The sequence below is a fragment of the Temnothorax nylanderi genome, unplaced genomic scaffold (assembly GCF_030848795.1).
Source record: "Temnothorax nylanderi isolate EJ_2023f unplaced genomic scaffold, tnyl_v1.0 TNYL_tig0002_pilon, whole genome shotgun sequence".
NCBI classification, from domain to species: Eukaryota; Metazoa; Arthropoda; class Insecta; order Hymenoptera; family Formicidae; genus Temnothorax; species Temnothorax nylanderi.
The window spans coordinates 1181544-1194526 of NW_027249064.1; the positions used below are offsets into that span (position 1 = coordinate 1181544).

A 12983-nucleotide genomic window follows, 5' to 3' on the forward strand; every position below is an offset into this window, starting at 1 on the left:
GGAAGCCGACGACATAGTCTCGCGGCGCGGAGAGACCCGCGACGACGCGTATAAGGGAGGGAAGCCGACGACATAGTCTCGCGGCGCGGAGAGACCCGCGACGACGCGTATAAGGGAGGGAAGCCGACGACATAGTCTCGCGGCGCGGAGAGACCCGCGACGACGCGTATAAGGGAGGGAAGCCGACGACATAGTCTCGCGGCGCGGAGAGACCCGCGACGACGCGTATAAGGGAGGGAAGCCGACGACATAGTCTCGCGGCGCGGAGAGACCCGCGACGACGCGTATAAGGGAGGGGAGCCGACGACATAGTCTCGCGGCGCGGAGAGACCCGCGACGACGCGTATAAGGGAGGGAAGCCGACGACATAGTCTCGCGGCGCGGAGAGACCCGCGACCGACGCGTATAAGGGAGGGGAAGCCGACGACATAGTCTCGCGGCGCGGAGAGACCCGCGACGACGCGTATAAGGGAGGGAAGCCGACGACATAGTCTCGCGGCGCGGAGAGACCCGCGACGACGCGTATAAGGGAGGGAAGCCGACGACATAGTCTCGCCGGCGCGGAGAGACCCGCGACGACGCGTATAAGGGAGGGAAGCCGACGACAATAGTCTCGCGGCGCGGAGAGACCCGCGACGACGCGTATAAGGGAGGGAAGCCGACGACATAGTCTCGCGGCGCGGAGAGACCCGCGACGACGCGTATAAGGGAGGGAAGCCGACGACATAGTCTCGCGGCGCGGAGAGACCCGCGACGACGCGTATAAGGGAGGGAAGCCGACGACATAGTCTCCGCGGCGCGGAGAGACCCGCGACGACGCGTATAAGGGAGGGAAGCCGACGACATAGTCTCGCGGCGCGGAGAGACCCGCGACGACGCGTATAAGGGAGGGAAGCCGACGACATAGTCTCGCGGCGCGGAGAGACCCGCGACGACGCGTATAAGGGAGGGAAGCCGACGACATAGTCTCGCGGCGCGGAGAGACCCGCGACGACGCGTATAAGGGAGGGAAGCCGACGACATAGTCTCGCGGCGCGGAGAGACCCGCGACGACGCGTATAAGGGAGGGAAGCCGACGACATAGTCTCGCGGCGCGGAGAGACCCGCGACGACGCGTATAAGGGAGGGAAGCCGACGACATAGTCTCGCGGCGCGGAGAGACCCGCGACGACGCGTATAAGGGAGGGAAGCCGACGACATAGTCTCGCGGCGCGGAGAGACCCGCGACGACGCGTATAAGGGAGGGAAGCCGACGACATAGTCTCGCGGCGCGGAGAGACCCGCGACGACGCGTATAAGGGAGGGAAGCCGACGACATAGTCTCGCGGCGCGGAGAGACCCGCGACGACGCGTATAAGGGAGGGAAGCCGACGACATAGTCTCGCGGCGCGGAGAGACCCGCGACGACGCGTATAAGGGAGGGAAGCCGACGACATAGTCTCGCGGCGCGGAGAGACCCGCGACGACGCGTATAAGGGAGGGAAGCCGACGACATAGTCTCGCGGCGCGGAGAGACCCGCGACGACGCGTATAAGGGAGGGAAGCCGGACGACACAGTCTCGCGGCGCGGAGAGACCCGCGACGACGCGTATAAGGGAGGGAAGCCGACGACATAGTCTCGCGGCGCGGAGAGACCCGCGACGACGCGTATAAGGGAGGGAAGCCGACGACATAGTCTCGCGGCGCGGAGAGACCCGCGACGACGCGTATAAGGGAGGGAAGCCGACGACATAGTCTCGCGGCGCGGAGAGACCCGCGACGACGCGTATAAGGAGGGAAGCCGACGACATAGTCTCGCGGCGCGGAGAGACCCGCGACGACGCGTATAAGGGAGGGAAGCCGACGACATAGTCTCGCGGCGCGGAGAGACCCGCGACGACGCGTATAAGGGAGGGAAGCCGACGACATAGTCTCGCGGCGCGGAGAGACCCGCGACGACGCGTATAAGGGAGGGAAGCCGACGACATAGTCTCGCGGCGCGGAGAGACCCGCGACGACGCGTATAAGGGAGGGAAGCCGACGACATAGTCTCGCGGCGCGGAGAGACCCGCGACGACGCGTATAAGGGAGGGAAGCCGACGACATAGTCTCGCGGCGCGGAGAGACCCGCGACGACGCGTATAAGGGAGGGAAGCCGACGACATAGTCTCGCGGCGCGGAGAGACCCGCGACGACGCGTATAAGGGAGGGAAGCCGACGACATAGTCTCGCGGCGCGGAGAGACCCGCGACGACGCGTATAAGGGAGGGAAGCCGACGACATAGTCTCGCGGCGCGGAGAGACCCGCGACGACGCGTATAAGGGAGGGAAGCCGACGACATAGTCTCGCGGCGCGGAGAGACCCGCGACGACGCGTATAAGGGAGGGAAGCCGACGACATAGTCTCGCGGCGCGGAGAGACCCGCGACGACGCGTATAAGGGAGGGAAGCCGACGACATAGTCTCGCGGCGCGGAGAGACCCGCGACGACGCGTATAAGGGAGGGAAGCCGACGACATAGTCTCGCGGCGCGGAGAGACCCGCGACGACGCGTATAAGGGAGGGAAGCCGACGACATAGTCTCGCGGCGCGGAGAGACCCGCGACGACGCGTATAAGGGAGGGAAGCCGACGACATAGTCTCGCGGCGCGGAGAGACCCGCGACGACGCGTATAAGGGAGGGAAGCCGACGACATAGTCTCGCGGCGCGGAGAGACCCGCGACGACGCGTATAAGGGAGGGAAGCCGACGACATAGTCTCGCGGCGCGGAGAGACCCGCGACGACGCGTATAAGGGAGGGAAGCCGACGACATAGTCTCGCGGCGCGGAGAGACCCGCGACGACGCGTATAAGGGAGGGAAGCCGACGACATAGTCTCGCGGCGCGGAGAGACCCGCGGCGACGCGTATAAGCGAGCGGAGCGTACGATAGTCTCGCGGCGCGGAGAGACCCGCGACGGACCGTATAAGGGAGCGAAGCGTACGATAGTCTCGCGGCGCGGAGAGACCCGCGACGGACCGTATAAGCGAAACGTAATGTCTCGCGGCGGCAGACAACGCGACGGGAGCGCCGGACCCCATTGTACCCTTCACTCCCAGCGAACTGGGAGGAGGGTACGGTGTGCTCGTAGACCCTGTACCTCCCCACCGGGCCCTCCCTTCGGTAAAGCCGAAGGTACTGCCCCAGTGGATCGTTGATACAGGGAGCCCTCTCACCACGGCAAGGTGGCACACCACGAGAGGGACATTTTTTACACGCTTAACTTTATCCGTTGTCCTACCTACCCGTATTACAATTTAGTATTTGTTAATCCATACCTCAAAGTGATCACTTGAGATTTGGGAAACGTAGAATTGAGAGTTTTAACGTGCGCGATTGGAATTTAATTGGGGATGGGGATTTTCCAATCTCGCACATATGCGAGAAAATATAAAGAAAATAGTCCTACTTTGGGCAAATAAACAGATCAAATTATTTTGTATGTTAACTACTTTACAAACCTTCAATTCTGGTCATTAATATAGACCTTACCTTATGAGATGTTTCCGTCGTTTCTTCTGACCAAGATTGAACTCACCTATTGAGTTGTTACTGGCCAAATCCATTTTGGTTGTATTTTTATCCATTTTTGTTGTATTTTGTTTTTTTACATTATAGTTGTCTCTAAATGATTTCGATTAATCGTACCTGCCGATAGAATTTACACCACTATTAACCCTCTAAAGCTCTATCTTTCAAAACCTTATAAGTCTTAAAGAATTACGATCCCGTTATTACCATGTTCAAGAAAGGATAACTGACTCAATAATTTGGCCAGATTAAGGCCCCTCTGCCGAGTGATACGCTGGTTAGCAATCAACGCAGAAAAGAATTATCTTTATGGTAACGGGCGACCTGAGTCTTGCTTCTTACCACTCTCCTTGAGATCAATCTGCGAAGGAAAGTTAAACGATTCGTCAAATATCGGCGGCCCCGCTGCAGGAGGAAACGAATCCCTTATCTTCCGGGCTGCTTCCGATAGTAGTGATTTCGGCAGCGAGTCAATAACATTTACCGTTTCTTAACAATACAATTATACAATCAGTCAGGAAGAAAAGAGCAATTGAGCCGCAGCAGGATGTAAGTGTTGAAAACTATATTATAAATAATTGGCAAACGTTTCGGCCCTTCATGGGACCATCTTCAGTGTCGGTACATATTCTTAAAAACTAACGCGACAGAACTTAACGTAACTAATCCGCAACAGTGTTGATTGCAAAGAGGACCACTGCAAAGATAGTGATATATATGTGAAAAAAATTACAAAAGGTATTATAGAGAGAGTATCAAAGACGTACATTAGGAATATGTTTCCTTATATTGCGGAGTCATTTCGATGCTGATGTGTTACAATAGAGTTAAACCGACAAATTACTCAGCGACGAGAAATCGGGCTCGTATATATATACAAAAAGAAGGAGCGGGAGGGAAAAACGGAAAGGAAGGGGAAGTACGAAATTACCTGCTTGATATAACATATGTAACGATAATTTTAGCAAAACGGTAAACCTAGCTAGTGTACGAGTTAAATTTGTTTTTTATAATCGACGAAAATCAAACGAGGAAATATTTCTTTCCGGTCTTAAGATAATTTATTTAGAAATAGAACTATAAAATTAGAAAGCAAAGTAATTACTTCAAAACAACTTACTCTCGTTGGCATTTTTCAAATTCGCATCAAGAATCTATCAGTGCTCCTGTAACTTGCATTAAATGTCATAAACCTTCCTCTTTTCAAGGCAGTTGTAATTTCACTTCCACGTGCGTAATCCACTTTCACGAAACCGGTATTTTGGTGCGCGACGCTTGATCTACCGAGATCGCGGCGAGCCGCCGGGAAGGTCGAAATTATAAAACGAATCGGCCAATTAAAGTCGGCCGCGAATATCTAAAGCCGATTGTTTTATGGGATTATATTCTCTTTGTTCGGGCTCTCAAGGCTCATAGTGCGCTAGTGGACGTGCTGCAGGTGCGAAGCAGTCTCATGTGTTACGGTGCGCCGAGCTAGGGACGAAGAAGGCGGAAAAAAGGAAGTGGAGGGACCCTCGGTGGAATTTCTTTAGCCAACTTTGCGAAACGGTGAGTCAAGTAGCGAGATAAAGTTTAATGGATCTTCTCGGGGTCGAACTTTTGATGTACGGACGAACGAGAGAACGCATTCAAGCAGTACGTGAGCTTCATCGTAACTTTGAACAGTGCTCGCGTTAAAACGCTTCCGAGCCTGATCATTTCTTTACGTCTGCCTGTCGTGCCTGCGAGGAAAACGTGCTGGTTCGCGACGTTGTTTCACTTCATCTCAAGTAAATTTAAGCGAGATAAGTGTTATTCAAACGAGATAAGTAATTCCCGATCCCGTTTGTTTGAGATATAAATTACAAGCTACAAAATATGATGTTATTGATTGAGGTAAATGGAACTACGAATTTTTTCAATCTTAATATCTCTTATAACAAGTTTTTTTCTAAATTGCGATTTTATTAATAGATTATTAAGAAACATAATAAAAAAATAAATTAATAACGTAACAAATAAATTAATGTTAATTACAAAATTTAAAAATGTGTTATTAAAAAAGTTAAAAAATTATAAAACAGTTAAATACACCATAAATTATTTTACAGATTTTAGGATTTTTGACTTTTAATCGCATATTAAATTCTTTTATTATAGAGAATTATGATACTGTATTATTATTCATAGTATTGCAACCTTGTTCAATCGAGCATCTCGGTCGCTATTCGGACAATCGAATTTGCCGGATACCGATACCACGACATATCGATCGGCCAACAAACGAATTTACCGAACATTTGCCTGCTAATTCACCTATGCATGCCACATAATCCGGTTACGTCGCTGGCACCGCAGGAATGCGCGGATACTCAGCTGTGTAGCTAATAGTACTGTATTATGTCGGTTTTCGTATAAACGTAAATGTCTTCATAAGAAAATGCATATGAATGATAAACAATAGATTAAGAAGAAACGAGCCAAAATATATTATACTTATCACTTACAATTAGTAATTAATCGTAAATGTATATTTATAATGATAAAGTTACGGTGACTCACAAAACTGGCCAAATTATATCATTGTTACGAATTTCTCTTAAAAAAAATAAACAAAGATATCTATAGCACGATCACAGATATTTGTTTATATGTTATGTTATGATATTAAAAAGTCGTTTTCGTCAATTGCCTTTTTTCAAATTAATTTATTATAGGTAATTGTTATGTAGTAGATTTGATCAATTTCGTGAGTCACTGTATTTATGGTCATATACAATAATGCAATAAAACGTTTTCAAAAACGCAATGATAATTAGCTTCTTTTTATTATAGTAAAGCTATGAATTAAAGCATTTATTGGAGTTTTATATATATTTTTTGTAGAGTTTAATATTATGTAATTATTAAGTTTAAATTGTAAGCCATTTTTTATCAAGTTTGATAAAAAGTACTCGAAAATTTAATTACTAAAGAAATAAATACTAAAAAAATGAATAAAATGAAAGAAAAGAAAGTGTATATAAGTTTAGAAACAGAGAATTTGAATACACGTACAGATATATCTATGTGCATATTGAAAACTTGATTTATTTTATTCGTCCATCCTTTGATATACGCATTCTCTATTTTCTATTGTTCTTGACCATTTGTTTAATTTATCAGAGTTTAATGCTGTCGAGTATCTATTAGCTATTTGATGTTTAGTTAATTTAAACATTTGAAATCATTTATATGTTTAATTGAGACTTTTAATCGTTTTTGTTCATAATTAAATATTGTAATGCAATGTGTTTTGTAGCATTACGATATAATAGCACACACGTGCAATTCTATTGATCTGTGGTTACAGGAAATACGGTTGTCACGCCCTGTGTGCCCCTTTGTACAACAGTATAACCCTTTGACACATAAACCCTATTCAGTATGACCTTAGTTCTAGCAACCTGTGATCTCAGTTTCAGTCCTTGGTTTACAATCGGACTAGATCAATCATTTTCAGTTAGGGTAAATGTTCGCAACCCTCAAACATTTTCCTTTAATGAAACCTAGTTTGACTGACTAATACCGCAGTTTTATAAACAATTCAATTCTCTTGCTGTAACATTTCTACATTTTTGAGTTTTCGATCGATTGAATTGTCTAATATTATTTTCAAATTTTCTGGAGATTATTATGCACTCTTCACGTTCTTGTATCTTCATAATATCTTTAAATTTTCATTTGTTTGTTTCTGATATTTTTGTTATTTGAATCATAGAACTCAGTTATTAAGAAGTATTTGTCAGGAAAATTTTCCTTCGTACTATTAATAACATTAATATACATTAATTTGTGTGCAAAAACTTTTGCAAGTCTTCTGCTCACAATTAAAATGACAACAAAAAAATTTAAAATAAAAATATAATCCACTTGTTTATTAAATCATTGCCAGACAAAACTCATATCGAGCTGCTTGCAATTAGTCGCAGAGGCATTCAGTTTTCTGGAACTTCGAATTGGTTTGTACGTGTGCCGCAATTGAATCGGCCGATTTGTCGTCGGGTCTCGCCAAACGTTTACCCGCCAATTTGCTTAGACACAACGTGCGTGAATCTCGTTAGCGTTATTGGGTACACAGTAACGCGCGAATGCGTCACGATTACAGCGAGAGGCAAATTGTCCGGTGTAACGCCCGGAAACGGACTTTACAGCGTCGTCGTCTTAATGAACGACCGTTCTTCCGCCTCGACGAACGCGATCTTCACGCAAGTGGAAATTAAACCGAGTCTTCCTTGAGCTCTGAATATATCCATCACGCATCGTCTACGACAATAATGGCAGTTTTCTATTTCAAGCACTTATAGTATAGCTGGAAATGTATATGTACGCTAATTTAATAATCGATTTTATTAATATTCTTTTATTTCTATTATTATCAAATATTTATGAAAACTCCAATTTATAAGGATATATCCAGTTTCATTATTCTTTCATATTCTGAATGCGAAGAATGTAGGTCAACAAAAATAGACGACAGTAACGTCATAATCCAAGAGTTAGCTTTAATCTTACAATTAGCTTTTTGCAAATATACAACTAAGAATAAAAGTAATATTAATAAAAACGTTATTAAAGCATGTAACGTTATTAAAGCTACAAAAAAATTTGCATTTGAGTGGAAAATATGTTTCAAATTAATTTGTAACATCATTTTAATTAATATTATCTCACTTTAATTCCAAACAAAAATTTGTATTTATATGAACAAGTCGAAATTTTTAACTATTCTATAGAATTATTTTGTACTTGATATTTATCGTTGTAATTTAGCAACACAAAAGCATTTTTTAAATCTAATTATTTTTTTAATCTGCTATTTCCTCGATGCTACAAATTTACAGATCATTCACAGCTCAACGTACACAAAATGTACCAAATTGTCGGATCGTAATTTCAACTCTAAATTGTCCAAAGGATCTGTCAGTGAAATTAAAGGGTCGGAGGGATGGGCTTTGGGATAACCTCTATATATCGATTTTAACAAAACCGTTTTATTCCGTGCCAAACGGCCGATCGCGATCGAACTGTCCGCTGTCATACTTCGTCAAGTTGAATTTCCGCGAGTTGTAAAATATCATCGAATGCCGCGGGAGTAATTCGAAATCCGTTTTATCAATTAATATCGATGGACGACCGTATCACAACGGTTTCGTAGGCATTTTGCTGAATATCGGGCCCGCAAAGCCCGCCGGTATAATTGCCGCTGTGGTATCGTTTGTCAGTAACCCGTCATTACTTTGGCTTCTTTTTTTTTTCTCTGCGTTGTTTGTGGCTAGCGTTGGTTATGCCATTTTCTCGACACTATTCTTCTCCCTTTCTTCTTCGTCCTCGCGGGAATTAAACCGCGCCCACGATTATTGTTTTCTGCAAGGTATCACTAGTAATAAAGCGATAGTTAATTGGTAACGTAAATAAGCTTCCAATATAAAAAGCGATATATCAACCCTATTTTCATAAAACATGTCTTCTCGTCGTTTCGTATGTTGTGTGGGTTCGTGTAATTGCTGGTATCACATATAAATTCAAAAGAAGTTATTATGTTTCTATTAGGCTTTTAAAAAACAAAGAGTTAACATATGCATATACAGATTTTATTTTTATGTGTATTTCATAAATGACGTTTATGCAATTTATCTGAAGGCCAACTATGAGGAAGCAATTCAAATTAGTCGTGAACAATTGAATTATGTAAACTACATTTAATTCCGTTTAGTTTGTGAAGATATCTTTATCGACTTAGTTTCCCTCGCAGCAAAGAAAGATAGCTGATCTTTACTTTTAGTTTATTGTACATATGTAATAGAGAAATTTCTTTTTGTGCTTTTTTTTTGTGAGGACGGTCCATTTCCATTTGCATCGCGATACGCATTTGCATCGACGTACGTACAAGTAATTGCCTTTGCAACGCAACGTCTTATCGTTAATAGTATCGTCGTCGGTCGGAAGTTTCGACACGCGGCACGAATTTCGCACTCGTGCGGTAAGAGAGGAGAAACGGAACTGCTAGTGGAGGAAGCGTCGTGCCTGTTTGTCGAGCGTGTAACGAGTACCGTGGTAATTGCTCCGCAATCGAGGCGGTAACCGGTGCAATATCTGCATGCATTGCGCTCCACGGACGAGGCTTAATTGCGCCTGCGTCAGGAACACGTATCTACCGATGCTTTCTAATGCTCCACGACGACCCGGGACACGCGAATGCGCCGCTCTTTTGTCGCAGCGACCGCTGCGTTGAAATTGTCACGCTTTCGATGCTAAGCTATCCGTGATCTCGCAGCGTTCTATCATCATTCGTGAGTGACGGCAAACGTTTCATAAACGAAGCAGAGATTAAATTAACGCAGATCGTTTTGAAAGATAAGACCCGTATATCAGCGTTATCTTTTCGCTGGAAATTAGGATTATTTCACGATGAAAGATGGTTCTATTCAATCTTTTGTGACTTTACTGATAAATCTCATATTATTTTAATGTTATGCATTTATGTAATAATGCATTTACTTCAAAAATAACGAAAGGGCTGTTTTTATTTTCTCTTTAATTATTATGTAGAAAATTAAGTTGAAATATTTAATTGGTACAGATAACTCGAAGACGTTAAATATACGATACACAATAAAATCGATGATCTCTTTTTTTCTGATTCAATCTAGAATCTCCGAATATACATAGTTGACGATTGTAATAAATCACTGTTAACGTGAACCGCATGCCTTTCTATGTGCACAATATTTCGTTCCGATATTATCCTATGTGGCGCCGATGCTGTGCACGCTTATGTATAGCTTCGTTACGTACTATTACGAAACAATTACGTAAGGTCAACGTGTGGCAATGAGTGCAGCCGAGCGGCAGGTTAATTCTGCCGCTATTGGAACGAGGAAAAGGCGTTTTTCCCTGCATCCTACATGTTGCTGTAACGAGAATAGCACAGATCGATGTCGCTTCCATGCGGACAATAAAAGAATGAAAAAAAATAGATACATAGAAAAACAGATACACCAACCCAATGTTATTTAGATGTTTGAATATAAATGTTTGAAGTAACTTGACAATTTTCATTACTGTCTTTTTAATAACATAATGAAATTTATATATGTTTAATATGTTAAAGTTTCTATACAAAACTATTCACAACTTATAATTGTTTTCGATATGCAGGGAAATTATTACAATGAATTGACTAATATCTTCTTATTTTTCTTCTTATTTTTGTTCTTGATTTTTTCGGAAAGTAGTATTTTTTAAATTCGTGTTTCTATCGATTCTGCAAAAGTCTGGCTACGAAGTTAGGTAAATGCTAATAATTATTAAGATATTTTAATTTAAAATATTTTAATAAAAAGTTATTAAAGAAATTTCAAATATAAAATTCTCAATTTTATAATTTTACTATATCGCCATATACATAAATCTTTTGGAGAAACGGTGGAATTCGAACCTCACCTACTTTCGCTGAATTTCTATTTTGTAGTTAAAGAAAGTGATTTCTTCATCGTTCTACAAATTTTGCATAAACCACCATGCTGTCGGGGAAGTACTCTGTTTCCTGATGAACATATTTCCACTTCGCCTATTTTTTCCGACGCTGATTGCGAATCTGACTTTAAAATTTGTTCGTTGGACGAAAACATTGAGCAAATGAAAATTTATAAAATTTTTACGTTGAGAGCGCCTGTTTTTTAAATCACCGTTCGCCGCGTGGCGAATTATCATGCGTAAAAAAAGGGCACACGAATTTTTAATTTCACGATTTCGCGTACCGCTGCACGGGAGATAAAAGGATTGGGATAAATCTAATGGATTCGGGGAGAAAAACAAATAGATTCGCATGAATGATAAATAAATTCTGCGGTAGCTTCCCTGATGAAACCCGCGGTTTTTATAACTGAGGCGCTCGTTAATTGTTTTGTTTGCATCTACTTTGCATTCGGTGGCAGCGCGATTTATTGCGTTAATAACATCAGGGGGTGATCCGATTGCGCACTCTCTGGAGATCAAAATTGATGCAGCTAATTTGCAGTGAGGACATTAACGTAATAAATTTATGTTCCGTCGTCGGTTGAACGGAATGACAGGAAATTCGCTTGAACGACGTGCGCGACGAAGAGATTATCCAAGGAATTAAATTTCTGTAGGTCACCCACATTTTATGCATAATTAATTAATCAGCTTAATCTCCAACTTGTCCAATCCATGTCCGTCCTCTGTTACATTAAACAAGCAACATTTCGCCAAAGTACTCAAATATATAGATAGCTGTATCTGGAAATTATTAATAGCAGTAAATCTTGCTAACGAAAAGTTCAACTAACAGATTCACATTTCTCATCTCTTTTAGATTTAAAATAATTAAAAAAGCGCCATATGGTATGTGTGTGTCGGTATGTGTGATGTGTACACGCATGTGTAAGTGTGTGTTGTCTATATATGTACACGTTTTATTCTAAATACTCTATTACATATATTCTCAGATCGGTAAAGACAACAGTATTGCACACTACGCAAAAATTTTATGATTTTTCATACAACACGTCATTTTTATTAGATGCAGCTAATATTAATTAGTTGATTTTGCTCGATACATTTCAAACGTGGAACGATCGATTGTAAGAAAGTGGAAAGATCGAGCTGATAACTTTTAAACCAATTGGGTTTCCAGACACAATATAAAAGAATATGGCATTAGGCGATAACCATCTCGATGCGCATATTTTCGAAAACCCGTTTGTCCCTTATTTCTAATCGGCAGACGATCGGATTTCCCAAGCGGCGCGGTCGCGTTATGGCCTTCTAGAAAGGCAAGTCCTGACTTCAGGTGAGCAAACAGGTGCATTCGACCAGGGGATCAGGTTGCGCGAGAGATCGGATAGCTAGCATTGCCAACCGGTTTCACGCTCAGGGAACTCAGGTGGACAATGGCCGTTCATGTCCGATTGCTTCCATGAGCGTTTTACAAACGGGCTAGTTGCAGAACAGATTGAAGAAAAATGCACACGATATGTGATTTGTATATGTAATCTAATACAATTCTTTCGATTAAATCGGATTTACCGTACGCTACAAGTAAAATTAAGTATTTTTATATTATATTGGTATATAAATATAATAATAATAATGAATAAATCATATAAATTTTACGTTTAATTTAATGATTGATTAAGTTTTTTATTTAAGATTAACTTATTAACTCGAATCGTTTAACAATGCTTAAATAATCAAGTTATTATTAACTGTGGAAAAGTATTGGAAATGACTATATATAATCCTTCTTGTCACCTGAAACCCTGATAGTGAGTATCTGATCGCGCACCTGAATCTTAAATTTATCTACGCATGGAGACTGTGAGTCCTCCTTACGGTCTTTACCGCTCTGGTAGAAGGAGATTCGTTTTATTTTAACGCTTCCTAAACC

At 42.7% G+C, this 12983-nt stretch overlaps 1 protein-coding gene across 1 annotated transcript in view; it reads left to right on the forward strand.

Annotated features, from left to right (window-relative positions):
- Positions 1–4976: 4976 nt before the first annotated feature.
- Positions 4977–12983, forward strand: part of LOC139767927 (uncharacterized) — a 96773-nt gene continuing 88766 nt past the window's right edge. The window contains exon 1 of the mRNA XM_071697678.1: positions 4977–5098. The gene's annotated coding sequence lies outside the window, so the exon portion shown is untranslated. The remainder of the gene's footprint in view (positions 5099–12983) is intronic.